We start from the raw sequence: 13,293 nt of genomic DNA on the forward strand, positions 1-13,293 counted from the left end.
TTAGCCGTTTTAGCCGGCGGAAAATATTTAAGCAAAATTTTTTCGGTCATTTGTTCCTAAGTGGTGATTGACCCTCGTGGTAACGAGTTTAACCACTGTTTTGCTTTATTCCTTAAACAACCGAAGGTGAATGGCATCGTCAGAAATGCCATTGATCTTAAAGGTGTCGCAGAATTCCAGAAAATTTGCTAAATGAGTGTTTGGATCCTCGTCCTGCAAACCATTAAACTGAACAAACTGTTGTATCATTTGAATCATGTTAGGTTTCAGTTCAAAATTATTTGTAGCAACAGTAGGCCTAACTATACTCGATTCAGTTCCTGTTAAAGTAGGTTTAGTATAATCATACATAGTACGAGGAGCAGGATTCTGATCTACTAGATTTGCAGCAACCACAAAAGGTAGCATATTATTCTGATTTTCAGCCATCTCCATGGTTGTGGAATGAATAGCGTCCTCTTGCCCTTCCTCTCTGTATTGTAAGCTTCGCCTTATATCTCTTTGGTTTCTGTGAGCTGTGCTTTCAATCTCACTATCAAAAAGTAGAGGTTCTGACGGGTTTCTTCTAGTCATAAACTATAAAAACCTGCCAGAAGCAAATAAAAGAAAATTTTAGAAAAGACAAATTAAACTAAAAATAAAAAGTAAATTTCAATAAAAGTAAAAATGGCTAAAGTAATAAAAATCAAGCATTCCTAATATCTTAGTCCCTGGCAACAGCGCCAAAAACTTGATGGTCGTGAAACTAACTAACAAAATTCGACTAAGGCAAGTGCACCTATCGAACAGTAGTATAGTTATGGTGAGACCGAAAATATCGTATCTAAGAGGACTAAAAGTACTAGTAATTACTATCTTTTTATTATCTTGCCCAACAATTAAGAGAATTTTTTTAAACTAACACTAATTATCTAATTAACTAAGATCGCGACAGAGATTAAAGTTAAAAATACTTTTTAGAAAACCGATAAAGAAGACAATACCCAAGGAAGAATCCACCTAATCTTCACTTATTATTTCTGAATTAGATGATTTATTCACTTGACTTAATCCGTAAAAATCCCTGATTTATGTTAATATCCATTTCGAGACTAAAAAAAACTGACTCTAGGTTGATTAATCGAAATCTCTTTCTAATTAAAACCCCTATTGTCGCATTAACTCGATCTATGGATTCCCTTATTAGATTTGACTTTAATCCGGCAAATTTATGTCGTCCTATCTCTAGGATTGCATACAACTCCGCTTAATTATGAATGATCTACTCTTAAACAGGGACTTTTACTCTACTGAATAAGCACATCAAAAACCTGAATTAATATCCTGGAATATTAAAGCAAGGGTTAAATTCACAATTAAGAATAAGAACAAGTATTTATCATATAACTCAAATAATAATAAGATCCATCTTAGGTTTTATCTCCCTTAGGTATTTAGGGAATTTAGTTCATAATAATAATGGAAAACATCTCAATGTTTGGCAAACAACAAAACATAAAGAAACCCAAAGAACTTCTAGGAAATTGGATAGAAATCTTCAGTCTTGATGTAGATCCTGCTCCCGAGCTGATTCTGATGGCTTTCCTTGAGTATTTTCTGCCTCTGCTCTCTGTCCCCCCTCTAATCCTCTTCTAGGGTGTTTATATAGACTTTCGAGTGCCCAAAATAGCCCAAAATTAGCCTTTTTCGAGTAGAACTAGACTTGGGCTCGACAGGGACAAGGTCGTATGTCGCGCCCATGTGAAGGTGCTCAGGCCGTGTGCAATTCTGACTTGGATTAATGTCGACACGGCCATGACACACGAGCGTGTAGTCTACCTGTGTGTCACACACGGACGTGTGGATCACCCGTGTGGAAGTGCCTAGGCCGTGTGAAACACTGATTTAGGACCAATTTGTCCATTTTTGGCCTGTTTCTCGCTCTTTTTGCTATCCTAGGCTTTCTTGAGTATAAAACATGAAATTTAAGGATTAGAAACATCAAATTCACTAAATTTATAATAAATCATCCATAATTATGCCAAGCATTGGGGTAAAAATATGTATAAATTATGGTTTATCAAACACATTTAGTGCAAAGAAGTGAGGAAAGATATGACAAAAATGCAAGAAGAGTTAACTCTATGTCTACAGTATGTCGCTCACGTCCAAATGAAATATTTTGGGTTACGAAGTTTCATAGGGATCGTACTGTGTATACCTAAAACAAATGACCTACGACTGTAGGATATTTCAAGGACTTCATTTTCCATGTACATATGCAATTACTGCATGTGCCTTGACATATCTAGATTGCATGAAGTATATTGATGAAATGTACAAACTAAAACAGATATATAAAGTATGGAAGTCTAGATTTCTCACCGATCTCAAATGAAGGTAGATGACTGGCTATTTTGAGAGTTCCATTTGAATTGTTACCGAATATTGAGTTGCATTGCAATCCAAAAGATTGACCAAAATCTAGTTGGATACGCAATAATATGGATATTTGGGAGAAGATAGACCAACCAAGATTATAAAGTTTTAGTAGGAACCCAAGACATAGTAAGAAAACATGTCCACATTAAGGGGCAACATTGAAGTGATGATCAAATTAAAAAAATTTATTCAATTTTTATAAACATGCCAAAAAAAAACAAACAAACAAACAATTTTTGATAAAATGTAAATAAGTAGATTATTGATGTAAAAATACAATACAAATATTAATTAAAACATTACCTATATAAAATAAAAAATATTCTTTTTTATAAACATATAAAAAAACAAATAATTTTTTGATAAAATGTAAATAAGTAGATTATTAATGTAAAAATACAATACAAATATTAATGGAAGCATTACATATATAAAATAAAAATTTTACTCGTTTTTATAAACATACAAAAAAAATTTTGATAAAATATAAAAATATATTATTGATCTAAATACAATACAAATATTAATGGAAGCATTACATATATAAAATAAAAATTTACTCGTTTTTCTATAAACATACAAAAAATAAACAAATTTTTGATAAAATATAAACAAGTAGAATATTGTTGTAAAAATAAAAGAAAAATATTAATGGAAGCATTATATATATATATATATAATAAAAATTTATTCATTTTTTATAAACATACAAAAGAAAAACAAACAAACAATTTTTGATAAAATGTAAATAAGTAAATTATTAATGTAAAAATACAATACAAATATTAATGGAAACATTACATATATAAAATAAAAAATTAATAGTTAACAAACTAAATGATGATGTACATGACAAAAATTTAAAATAAAAAAAAATCATCTCTATCGTTGAGTCGAATGTGTGCAACAACCTGGTGAGTGTCGGTTATCTGGAGGATTTTGTCATGGTTGGGGTTTCGACTCATCATCTTCATCTCCACCTCCATCTCTATCTTGATATTCATCTTCATCTCCAACATTATCTTCATCTTCATTTTGTTCTTCTATGCTAGATTGCATTTACATCCTAGATTGCCATTGTATATCATTGGTTGTATTAATAAGTGGTTGCGAAGATGGCCCACCTTTGAAGAATAACGATTCCAGTAGTGTTTGTGACACTATTGACGGAGAAATATATGGTATCAAATAACTCAGTTGTGTATAGAATGCTAGAATTGTAGGTAATGGAGGATACATTGGTGTTGTTGACAGCAGTGGCGTGTAATATGCTCCTGCAAATGGAGGTGTTACAAAAAAATATTTTTAGAAAAGCTGTTAATGCATGGTATGATGGTGTATAATTTGTGCTTGTGTGAAAAAAAATAGGGTTAGTAAATGCACTAGAAAAATATGAATCATACTAATCGGGAAGTGCATCCATTAGTATAGAATTCAAGGTTGGAGCTGATGATGACAATGAACTCGATGCATGTACTCCTAGACACAACCTCAAGTAGGGTCGTGTTGGCCTTCTACGATGAATTTGTCTTTCATTTCCTCCTCCGGTAATAGATATAACTTACCATGAAGTCTAAACAATGTCATGTAATCCGCAGACGTCGCCAAATCTGATCTGACAATTGGTTCACGCATAAGTAAGAAATCGTACCTATGTTCCCACAAGTAGATATACTTGGCATGGAATTTAGGTTAATCTTCATCGATTCTCCCCCACAAGTCAATCTTGTGAGTTCATTGAGGTTTAATATCCTCCTGCAAATGGAGGTGTTCCAAAAAATATTCTTAGAAAAGGTGTTTATGCATGGTATGATGGTGTATAATTTGTGCTTGTGTGAAAAACATAGGGTTAGTAAATGCACAAGAAAAATATGAATCATGCTAATCAGAAAGTGCATCCATTAGTATAGGATTCAAAGTTGGAGTTGATGATGATGATGAACCCGATGCATGTACTCCCGGTCGCAACCTCATGTAGGGTCGTGTTGGCCTTCTACGATGAATTTGTATCTCCTTTCCTCCTCTGGTAATAGATATGACTTACCATAAAGTCTAAACAATGTCATGTAATCCGAAAATGTCGCCAAATCTAATCTGACAATTGGTTCAAGCATAAGTAAGAAATGATACCTATGTTCCCACAAGTAGATATACTTCGTATAGAATTTAGGTTAATCTTCATCAATTCTCCCCTACAAGTCAATCTTGTGACTTCATTGAGGTTTTGGGGCGAGGGTGGACTATTTTGTACAAACCCAAACTGGCGCATCACTCGATCAGATTCATACATCTCAACTCTTGCAAAAGCTATCAATGACACTTTGACGTACTAGATTACGATTCGTCAAAAATTCGGCTAAGACTTGAATTATCGGATTAGAGTATGGCATCCATTCAAATTGAAATAAAAAATTATTAATTTTTTTACGTACCTAATATTAAATTTCAAATCATTACGTAATTGTTATGTAATTGAAAATTTAAAAAAATTAACCTTGAAAAGCTGTTGATCTAACAATAACTTGATATCTTCAAGCTCATTCGGTATACCCACATGACTCGTGTCATTGTTCCACCTATTCAAATAATATGTTTGTAACACCCCAAACCCGGCTTGGACATCATGGCCAAATCCGAATATGTCACAAAGAATAGTTTTTCAAAACGGAGTCGTTACGTTAAATCATCTTAGCTTAAAAACTCATATTTGTTTATGTCTATAGTCGAAAAAATTATTTAACAGATTTATTTGCCAAAATACAGTTTGCAGCGGAAGTTTTGGTAATCGTTGTTTCCTTAAAGTCCTATTCGTGAGTTTGGAAAACCTTTGTTCTTAATAAAACCATGTTTTTAGCTAACCGACGTAATTAAAGTATTTAAACGGAAAATCCAAATCCCAAAAATTAATTCAAATAGTTCGGAGAGTCCAAATAATACAAAACTCTCAGAACTAAAAAAATAAACCTTTATTTTAAATCTTTCCATAGTCTAGTGGTCACTGCGAGACTTCGCTGCACCGATCCACCTAAGCCTGTAGATTACTTGAACAGAACAGACAAACAGACGTGAGTTTTCATAAACTCAGTGTGTAACCCAACAGAAATAGACATGCAAAACATACAGAAATCTCATATATAGTAAGATACAAATGCAGACTCATGTCTATTTCAGATACAGATAACAAATACAGATATGTAGATCAGATAAACAGAATCCTACCCCCATCCTCTACACACCAACTCTGACCATCCCATCACACCATATAGGGTTAAAAACACCAACCACACCCTACACACCATATCGTGCCATTATGACACATATCAGATAAAGTGAAGCCAAGTTGCCAGAATATAGGTGATGAATGCTATATAGAACACTTCCTCCACATATATAAATCCCACCCCAATCAGACATATATAATGAAAGTTATCATGCTTACATGCTCATATACATATATCGAATATATACATACATTAGATTAATCAGACATGCATAACAGTGTTATGTTTAGAATAGAATATCAGACTAGCAGATCATATAGTTTTAGGGTCTGGTTAGTGCTTACTGACCCTACGGTAAGCCCACAGTGGATCGGAATGACCTGTGCGACACTAGAGAAAATTTTAGAATTTTGGGCCTAGCCCGTGTGGCCCACAAGGCCACAGTCACACCACCACACGGCTGTGTCTTGAGCACGACCGCCCCTTCGTCAGACACACGGCCGTGTCTCGTACACGGCCTACCACATGGGTGACCACACGCCCATATGGCGTCAGCAGTAAGCATTTTCGACTTTCACCAAAACTTCGTATTTCACATTTTAGGAACACACTTGTTTCGGTTTCAATGCAAGAACACACCTGAGATCAATAGAACCAAAAACCGACAAACCAAAGTCTAAAATCAGTCATGATTCATGATTAAACTGAAAACACCAAAACCGACAACAATCTAATTCAACGTTCATCACTTACCTCAACACTCCGAACAATTTCGACTATGATTCTGAAAGAGTAGAGTCCCTTCCTTCTCGATTCACTACTGCTAGAACTCGAAATCAACAATAGAAAGAAAATAATAGCATTGATTTGAACAGCAACACGATTTCCTTAACCCACACAAAAACACCCCTTACACTTATCAAACCGCGTAAAAACATTGAAGAACTGAAAACTAGGGATTGAATGACAAGATTCCGATAGAATTTCAAAAGCAAGAAAACAAAAATAAACGTCAATTCTTTTGTGTTTGGAAGAGAGAGAAAAATAGTGAAAAAGAGTAAAATAATCAGGATATCCACTAAATCCCTTAATTCACTCCCTACTAACCTACTAATAAGAAACTTCCTAGAAACCCAACACCACCGAAACACTAACATAGAACCGAGTAAAAATAATTCCCATGCTCACGCAGGGATTCGAACACAAGACCTCCACACGCTGACTCATTACCACTCGAACCAAAAGGCTCATTCTGATATGAATTTACAGAAAATGCTGTATAAGCCCACTCAACAACGGTAAGGCTAGGATTAGAAAAATAACAGAAATTGAAAAAAAGAATACTTGAACCCAAGACCTATTACACACACCCAGAACACTTAACCACTGAAACAGATACACCTTTGTGTCAAATTTTACAGAAACATAGATAAATTTATCAGGGCGTTACAACTCCACCCCATAAAAGAAATTTTGGCCTCAAAATTTACCTGATCAGAACAAATAAGGATACTACTGACGCATCGAGTCCTCAGGTTCCTACGTGGCTTCCTCAGTGCCATGATTCCGCCATCGAACATTTACTAATGGAATGGACTTCCTCCTCAGAACCTTAGCATTACGATCCAAAATCTAAACCGGCTTCTCCTCAAAAGTCAAATCTGGTCTAACCTCGATCTCCTTAATAAAGACAACGTGAGATGAATCAAACCGGTACTACCTTAACATCGAGACGTAAAACACATCGTGGATACGGTCCAACTCTGGAGGTAGCTCTATTTGATAAGCGACCGGTCTCACACGCTTCAGAAACCAATACGACCCAATGAACCTAGGGTTCAACTTGCCTTTACGATCGAATCTTAGAACTTTCTTCCACGAAGAAACCTTAAAAAACACGAAGTCACCCACAAAGTACTCGATATCTCTCATCTTCAGATCTGCATAGGACTTCTGTCTATCAGAAGTCATCTTCAGACGTCCCAAATTAGTCTAACCTTATCTTCGGTCTCAAAAACTAACCCAGGACCTAAAATTCATCGCTCACCCAACTCAGTCCAACATAGCGAAATACGATACTTACAATCATACAAAGCCTCGTAAGGTACCATTTGGATGCTAGTTTGGAAACTGTTATTGTAGGCGAACTCAGCTAACGACAAATAATCCTCCCAACTTCCTAAAAAATCAATCACACAACTCTGAAGTATATCCTCTAGTATTTGAATCACTCTCTAGTATCTGAACGTAGTACTGAAGTCCAATCTCGAACTTAGAGCCTCATGCAATTTCTTCTAGAACTGAGAAGTGAAGTGAGGATCTCTATCAGAAATTATCGAAATAGGAAACTCATGCAGTCTTACAATCTCGAATATATAGAGCTTCGATAAATTTTACAGTGAGTAGTTCATCCAAATCGGAATAAAATGAGCAGACTTGGTCAATTGATCCACGATAACCCAAACGGAATTTTTCTTAGTAGATATCAAGGGTAACCTACTAACAAGGTCCATCGTTACTCGTTCCCACGTCCACAAAGGAATCTTAACGGGTTGCAGCAAACCCGAAGGTAATTGGTGCTCAACCTTAACTTGTTGCCATGTCAGACAACGAGAAACAAAGTCTGTAACCTTATGTTTCAAACTCGGCCATCAATACAGTTCCTATGCACCTCCCTCAGAATCGACTGCCTCAAGTCAGAGTTATTCAACAAATAAATCTGACCTCGAAAACATAGAACACCATCATTATTCAGCCCAAAATACGAAGTGTTGCCACTCTCAATTTGACGAAACCGTAAACCCAGAGACTCATCCCTTAACTACTTTTCTCGAATCTGATCAATCCAAGTCGGCTTAACTTACAACTCGACTAAAAAACTTCCATTCTCAAACTTACTAAGTCAAGCAAACATCGCTCTCAAATAAGTCATCACTCTACAATTTAGAGCATCGACCACCACATTGGCCTTACTAGGATGATACTTTATCGTGCAGTCATTATCTTTGAACAGCTCTATCCGTCGACGTTGTTTAAAATTTAACTCCTTCTAAGCAATGAGGTATTTGAAGCTCTTGTAATCAGTGTAGATGATACAACTCTCACCATACAGATAATGCCTCTAGATTTTCAATGCAAAAACCACAACAGCTAACTCGAAATCATGCTTCGGATAATTCTCTTCGTGTGTCTTAAGCTGATGAGATGCACAAGGCACAACCTTACCATTTTGCATCAGTACACACCCCAAACCCATGTGTAACACATTCGCTGTACACCATAAACTCTTTACTAGATTTAGGCTGTATCAGAACAGGACCCTGAGTCAAAACAGACTTGATCTTCTCAAAGCTCGATTGTTGTGCATTAGTCCAAACAAAAGGAACACCTTTGAGCAAAAGCTTAGTCAACAGTGCCGCAATAAGAGAAATCCCCTCGATAAATCGCCGATAATATCTCGCAAGAACCAAAAAACTATGGATCTTAGATACGTTCTTAAGCTGTTTCCAATTAAGCACCGCCTCAATCTTTCTAAGATCAACTTGAATCCCCTCAGCAGAAACAGCATGCCCCACAAAAGTTACCTCTCGCAACCAGAACTTACACCTGCTCAACTTAACATAGAGCTGCTTTTCTCGGAGTATCTGGAGCACTACTCTAAGATGCTCATCATGCTCATATTCGGTCTTAAAGTAAACCAGAATATCGTCGATGAAAACCATGACGAACTGATCAAGATATGGCTGAAAGATTCAGTTCATCAGATCCATGAATGTAGCCGGAGCATTTGTCAGACCAAAAGGCATAACCAAGAACCCGTAGTGTCCATAAAAAGTCCTAAATGCAGTCTTATGAACATTAGCTTCCTTAACTCTTAGCTGATGATACCCAGAACGGAGATCTATTTTCGAGAACGCTAAAGCCCCTCAAAACTGATCAAATAGATCATCGATCCTCGAAAATGGATACTTATTCTTCACCGTCATTTTATTTAGTTGCCAATAATCAATACACTTCTTCATGGTCCCATCATTTTTCTTAACAAACAACAGGTTCCCCCCATGGAGACATACTACGATGTATGAAACCATGATCCAGAAGCTCTTGAATTTGAGCCTTAAGCTCTGTAAGCTTCTTCGATGCCATTCAGTAATGAGCGATAGACACCGGATCTGTACCTGGTAGAAGCTCAATACCAAACTAAACTTCTCGATTTGAAGATAAACCTGGTAACTCCTCAGGAAAGACATCCAAAAAATCCCTCACTATTTTGATATCCCTAATAGAAGAGTCTCTAGAAACAGAAACACTAACATAAGCCAAATACGCTTCATACCCTTTTCGCACCAATTTTTCAACCAGAAGAGTGGAAATCACATTAGATAGATAATCCTAACGCTTATCAATCACCACCACCTCTTTATCATCTTCAGTTCTCAGAACAACCCTCTTAGTTGTGCAATTCAAGCTAACTCAGTGCTCAACTAAACAGTCCATACCCAAAATCAAGTCGAATTCCCCAAACGAAAGCTTCATCATATTTTCCAGAAAAACAGTCTCTTACACCACCAACGGAACACTCCTATAAAGTTTACTAACCCAAACAGACTGCCCCAATGAACTCAATACAGTAACCTCACTAGAAGTGCTCTCAACAGAAATCCCTAAATTTTCAGAAACAAAACTAGCTACATAGGAGTGTGTAGAACCTATGTCTATCAGAGTAGTATAAAGTGCATTAAAAACAAATAATGTACTGGTGATAACATCAGTAGCATCTCTATCCTCTCAGTGTCGAACAGCATAAACCAGTACAAGTTGCCTCGCCTTATCAACCGATACCCACCACTGATATGCCTCATCGCGAAGCAAAGAGATTGCACCATTAAGTTTCTGCTCAAGAGTATAATCTATATCATTCATAATCCTCTCGGTAGCCTCCAACTAATACTTGGTCACAGTGGGGGCAACTCTAGTGACACCCTTAAATAGCTCGGCACCATTAGACTGGAGTCGTTCAGTTACCGGCCCACAGCCTCCAGATCTAGAATGGGTCAGTGACCCTCTCTAATATCCTCAACATGGCTTAGGATAGTGGGCCATCCCCGGCCGAATGACTTTGAGACCCAGTCTCAGTAGCAAGCGAAATCGGTGTCTCACTTGTGTCTAAATTTGGCATACTGCCCAGAAAGAAAGACTCAGCTCGAGCCCCCTACGGCCTCTACCACAACCACGAATACCTCGTTCACGAGTTCCACTAGCGCTCATCATAAATTTTTAAATTTTATCTACGTTAAAAAATTTTATGCATCAATTCCAGTATTTATTAGTAGATATTTTATGCATAAATTATCAGAAGTTCAGAAGTGTTTTCAGAAAGTATTAACTACAAGATCGGCGCCTTAGACTCGATGTACCACATACTTTCTCAAATTATCCAAAATATTTTGAAAACCAAGTCTTTTTGAAACAAAATTTTGGAACCCAAAATTCACAGCTGAGTTTTGCAACCTGACTCTGATGCCACTAAATGTAACACTCCAAATCCAGCCTAGACGTTATGGCCAAATTTGGAGATGTCATAAAGAATGAGTTTTGAAAACGAAGTCATTATCTTAGCTTAAAAACTCATATTTGTTTGTTTATAGTAAAAAACATTGTTTAACAGATTTATTTGCCAAAATACAGTTTGCAGTGAAAGTTTTGGTAATCGTTGTTTCCTTAAAGTCCCGTTCGTAAGTTTGGAAAACTTGTGTTCTTAATTAAACTGTGTTTTTAGCTAACCGGCATAATTAAAGTATTTAAAAGAAAAATCCAAATCCTAAAAACTAATTCAAGCAGTTCAGAGAGTCCAAATAATACAAAACTCTCAGAATTAAACCTTATTTAAAATAAACATTTATTTTAAATCAGTCCATAGTTTAGTGGTTACTGAGAGAGTCCGCTGCACCGATTCGCCTAAGTCTGTGGATTACCTGAACAGAATAGACAAATAGATGTGAATTTTCATAAACTCAATGTGTAACCCAACAAAAATAGACAAGCAAAACATATAGAAACCTCATATACAGTCAGATACAAATGCAGACTCATGTCTATTTCAGATACAGATAACAGATACGGATATGCAAATTAGATAAACAGAATCCTACACCCATCCTCTACACACCAACTCCGACCATCCCATTACACTATATGGAGTTAAATAACCACCCAACCCTACGCACTATATCGTGCCATTACGACACATATCAGATAAAGTGCAGCTAAGCTACCAGAATATAGGCGATGAACGCCATACAGAACACTTCCTCCACATATATAAATCCCACCCCAATCAGACATAATAATCAAAATTTCATGCTTACATGCTCATATACAGATATTGAATATATACATACATCAGATTAACCAAACATGCATAACAGTGTTACGTTTAGAACAGAATATCAAACTAGCAGATCACATAGTTTTAGGGTTTAGTTAACGCTTACTGACCTTACGGTAGGCCCACAGTCGATCAGAACAACCCATGTGACCCTAAGGAAAATTTTAAAATTTTGGGCCACATGCCCATGTGGCTTGCCCATGTGGGCCCACACACTCAGATTAGCATTGCTCTTGTGGCCTACACGACCTGGCCCAAACTCACATGCCCGTGTGACCCACACGCCCAACTTGGCCTAGCCCACACCATCACACGGTCTTGTCTTGTGAACAGCCGCCCCTTCGTTAGACACACGGTCGTATCTCGCACACGACCTACCAAACGAGTGACCACACACCCGTGTGATGTCGACAGTAGGCATTTTTAGCTTTTTTTGAAACTTCGTTTTTTGCATTTTGGGAACACACCTGTTTTGGTTTTGATGCGAGAATACACTCGAGATGAACAGAACCTAAAACTGACAAACCAAATTCCAAAATCAGTCATAATTCATGATTAAACTAAAACCACCAAAACTGACAACAGTCCAATTTAATATTCACCACTTACCCCAACACTCTGAACAATTTTGGCTACGATTTCGCAAGAGGAGAGTCCCTTCCTCCCCGATTCACTGTTGCTAGAACTTGAAATCAACAACAAAAAGAAAAGAATAGCATTGATTTGAACAGTAACACGATTTCCCCAACCCACACAAAAACACCCCTTACACTTACCAAACCACGCAAAAACACCGAAGAACTGAAAACCAGGGATTGAATGACAAGATTCTGATAGAATTTTAAAAGTAAGAAAACAAAAATAGACGTTAATTCTTTTGAGTTTGGAAGAGAGAGGAAAATAGTCAAAAAGAGTAAAATAATCTGGATATCCACTAAATCCCTCGATTCACTCCCCACTAACCCACTAATAACCAACTTCCCAGAAATCCAACACTACAGAAACACTAACACATAACCGAGAAAAAATAATTTCCATGCTCGCGTAAGGATTCAAACACAGAACCTCCATATGCTAACAAACACAAGACCTCCATAAGATAACTCCTTACCACTCGAACCAACAGGCTCATTCTGATATGAATTTACAAAAAATGCTATATAAGTCCACTCAACAACGGTAAGGCTAGGATTAGAAAAAAAATAGAGATTGGAAAAAGGAAGACTTGAACCCAAGACCTTTTGCACACACTCAGAGCACTTA

The sequence above is a fragment of the Gossypium arboreum genome, chromosome 1 (assembly GCF_025698485.1).
Source record: "Gossypium arboreum isolate Shixiya-1 chromosome 1, ASM2569848v2, whole genome shotgun sequence".
Taxonomy (NCBI): Eukaryota; Viridiplantae; Streptophyta; class Magnoliopsida; order Malvales; family Malvaceae; genus Gossypium; species Gossypium arboreum.